The sequence below is a fragment of the Nicotiana tabacum genome, chromosome 22 (genome assembly GCF_000715075.1).
Source record: "Nicotiana tabacum cultivar K326 chromosome 22, ASM71507v2, whole genome shotgun sequence".
In the NCBI taxonomy this organism is placed as follows: Eukaryota; Viridiplantae; Streptophyta; class Magnoliopsida; order Solanales; family Solanaceae; genus Nicotiana; species Nicotiana tabacum.
Window position 1 is genome coordinate 137,587,835 of NC_134101.1, and position 4,523 is coordinate 137,592,357.

The following is a 4,523-nucleotide window of genomic DNA, read 5'->3' on the forward strand; positions in this document are numbered from 1 at the left end:
TCACTTAAACTAATTACTTCTGTTCTTTTTAACACCCCAGAATACCCCTGTCAAACTTGATTATTACTGCCCCTGCCTATTGCAGCATCAGGGCATTTTTTGAACTGATGAAAGTTCGAACTCAAGACTGCCTGGGCTGACCCTTTTCAGTCAGTTTTATAGTGCAAACAAACCATTTCAAACAATGCTGGGGCATACAGTCAGTGACAAAGCTCAATTAGTCATGCGACATTATTAGCTCATTCGATTTATTAGTTATAGAAAGCTAATCGACGATATTTATCGAGTCGACTATACTAATTATAACAGGTAATAATCAATCGCTCACATAAACAATATGTTTAGGGACCTAAAGGGCATCAGACAATTTTTGTTCAATTACTGGGGCCTATATGAGTTAACTTATCTGACGATTAAACTAATCGACGATCATGTTTATCACAGAGTACATTCAGAATACACACATAGAAAATCAACCGACCAAAGAAAAAGGTCTTTAAAGAGATGAAAGAAATCCGAATGAAAAATAACAAAAATAACAAACAAACCCAACGAAACATGCTGACCACTTAATTAAAACTAACACAAAAGAAAGGAAAACGTACCGAAAATGTTTAAATCAAACAGACCCAAATCTGATTCATCTTCGAACTTTTGAGGCCGAACAAACATTAATCAGGGTGTTCTCACATGAGAACACCTTGATTAAGGTCTATTAGACCTCAAACCCATGTCCAAACCGGCCGGATTCCCCAGGTGCATGTGTTCTAAAGTCTGGATTTCCAGATCTGATTTTTAGGAAGTTGTGGGTAGATTCGGACCAAACCAAGCTTGGTTTGGTCACGAGGAAGGTCAGGGGAGTGTCTGGTATGAAGATGGGTGGTTTGGCATAGATCCGGGTTCGACTCAAATCTTCAAATGAAGATTCGAGACGAACGAAAGTGATTCGAGGCTCGTGGTTAGTGGATTCGTGTTCAGGACAGTGAGGTGGTCCTAGGGTGTTCAGGAGGCGGTCATCGGCGTTCATGCCGCCGGCTTTAATGGCGAGGGATACTGGGGCGGCTGCTAGGGTTCGAGGATGAGAAGGGGTTGTGTTTGGGACGAGGGTGTACAGTGGGGAAGGTGGGGTTTGGTTTGGGGGGCGTGGGGTGTAATGGAGAGCTTATATATGTATTGAGGGTTTAGATCCTGGCCGTTGGATCAAGTGAGATCTATGGCCAGGATCCATCCACTTAGGAAAGACGGTGTCGTTTGGGCGTGATGGTGGGTGAGACCGGGTAAAGGGCATGGATCGGGTCATGTTGACGGGTTTAGAGGAGGGCCTGGATCCGTTGGATCGATGGGGTTGTACGGCTTAGATCATCTTGCCTGAAACGACGTCGTTGAGGCGAGTTGAACAGCCTGATCTGGACCGTTCGTTTGAATCAGATCAACGGCTTTGGTAGGGACACCGATACGGCGTCGTTCGAGTCCGTGTTTGGGCAGGCTCGTCTTGGACTGGATCAGTACTTTGGTTTTGGGCCTTGTTTCGGGGCCCAAATCAGATTTTCCTTTTCCTTTCTCTTTTTTTTTTTTCAAATTAAACAAAAATTCCTAAAACAATGTAAAAATTAAAATAAACCTACACACATATTGAGTGATACCCACAACGATAAACACACATAAATGAAAAAATAAAAATAAAAATAAAAATGGTTAGCTCACAGCTGAGAACGAACGATGCACACATACACATTTTTTGAATTTTCTTTTAACGACAGGCATTTTTGTATTTTTGTTTGATAATTCCTAGATGCAAAACGGACAGACCCATAAATGACTAACAACACATGTCACGGAAAACTCGAAAAATTGTACCGCAAAATCATTTGTCACTATTTTTATTTTCTTTTGGAGCGATTGCTCGTAAAGCAAAAATCACGTGCTTACAGGAAACATCAGTAAAAATCTCTTAAGGGTCCAAATAGTTGGCACGAAGCCCAAATATGGCATTCAGCCTAAAACATGATGATAGCCAATAGTTTTCAATCAAATACGCGGTAAAACAATCATTCGGGACAGACTAAGTCAAAATCCCCATCGGTGCACGACCCCACGCTCGTCATCTAGCATGTGCGTCACCTCAATACAGCACAACAATGTGAAATTCGGGATTTCATAACCTCAGGACAATATTTACAATCATTACTCACCTCAATCCGGTCCAAACTCAAGCTCGCGATGCCTTTGCCTCTCGAACCGGCCTCTGGATGCTCCAAATCTAACCAAAATCAGTGCAAAACCATCAAAATATGCTAAGGGAACAAAACCCACTCGAAAGAAATCAAATTACAACACAAATCCCGAAATTGGTCAAACCCGACCCCTGGGCCCACGTCTCGAAATTCGATAAAGTTACATCAATAGATTTCTTATCTCCTCACGAGTTCATACATATCAAAAGTCCCAAAATCCGACTACAAATGGCCCCTCAAATCCTCAAGTCAATATCTCTGATACCAAGCCCTAGTTTCCCAATTTTTAACCCTTAATTTCCATAATTACAGCTCTAATCCGTGAAATAATATCATCGAAATGAGTTTTAGATTCAACAATCTTACCTCCAGACGTTATCCCTTGAATCTCTCTTCACAATCTCCCAAAAAACTCCAAAACCGACTTGAAATGGTGAAGAACAACTCAAAAATCGCGAAGGAATGCTTTTATACCTTTCCTCACTTAAATTCTCAATTCTGCATTTGCGATGCACACTCCGCACCTACGCCATCACAGGTGCAGTTCCTTAACCGCTTATGCGGTTTCTGCCTTCCTTGGCTCCTTCCGCTTCTGCGACTCCAAACTTGCTTCTACGAGACCGCACATGTGGTCCCCTAGCCGCATGTGCGGTTATGACAGCAATGACACATCTTCAGCTGCCAAAACCAACTTCCAAACTTTTCGCCAACCATCAGAAATCACTCTGAGGCCCCCGGGACCCCAACCAAAAGCACAAACACATCATATACCACCATCCAAACTTATACCAATCTTCAAAACACCTAAAACAACATCGAATCAACCAAAACACCTCGGATTCAAGCGTAAGTTTTCAAAATTTTCCGAATTACGCTTGAAATTTTGCACACACATCCCAAATAATACAAAGGAACTACTGCAACTCCCGGAATTTTATTCCGACCCCTATATCAAAATCTCACCTATCAACCGAAAAATACCAAAATCCCAATTTCGCCAATTCAAGCCTAAACCCACTCCTGACCTCCAAAACACATTTCGATCACGCTCCTAAGTCCCAAACCACCTCCCGAAGCTATCTGAACCATCAGAACTCACATCCGAGCCCTCTAACACATAAGTCAACATCCGGCTGACTTTTTTAACTTAAGCTTCCTCAAAAGAGACTAATAGCCTGTTTGGCCAAGCTTATTTTTGGCCAAAAGCACTTTTGGCCTCAATTTGAGGTGTTTGGCCAAGCTTCTGGAAGGAAAAAGAGTGCTTTTGAGGAGAAGCAGAAGCAGTTTTGGAGAAGCAGAAAAAAGTAGCTTCTCTCCAAAAGCACTTTTTTGAGAAGAACTTTTGAGAAAAATACACTTAGAAGCAGTTTTTTAAAGCTTGGCCAAACACTAATTGCTGCTCAGAAGTGTTTTTCAAACTAATTAGCCAAACACAAACTGCTTCTCACCAAAAGTACTTTTGAAAAAAAGCACTTCTCAAAATAAGCTGATTTTTGCAGCTTGGCCAAACGGGCTATAAGTGTCTCAAACATTTCCAAAAACCTCTCCGAGCTCGAGCCAACCAACCCAATCATACATAGAACCGATAAACAAAGCAATAAGAAGAAGAAATGGGGGAAATAGAGCGGTAACTCATGAAATGACCGGCCGGGTCGTTACACTAAATATTCGATTTGACATATACACTATGTGAAAATACACTAGTATTTACCATGTGACATGTCACAGATGAGAATGCCGAGTCAGTAATGGAGAAATTCAAAAATAGTCAGATTTATAAGTGGTGATTGAAAAATAGCCACAGTTTCAAAAGTAATCGAAATTTAGCCACTTTTCATATAAAGATAAATTTGAACAAAAACAATGTTCAAAATTCGAAAATATTCCAGCATAATATATTGGAACTCCAGTATAATAGATTGGACTTCCAGTATAATATATTGAAGTTCCAGCATAATATATCAGTCCAGTATAATGTACTAGTCCAGCATAATATGCTGGAAGTTCATGCAATTTGCTCCAATCTCCAGTATATTATGCTAGAACTTTTCATGTTGCAGCAAAATAGTGACTATTTTTAATGACTTTGCAAACGCTGGCTATTTTTCAATGACCAATCTGAAAACTGGCTAGCCCGTGCTATTTTAACAATTTTAATGCATTAATATTATTTTGGCGAGAATTATCACATGTTATAAGTTTGAAGATTGCTATTTAACATCAATTAATATTGAATGAGTATTTCATGTACATGTTAACTTTTTTTTCACTGATCTTTAACTTTCGTAA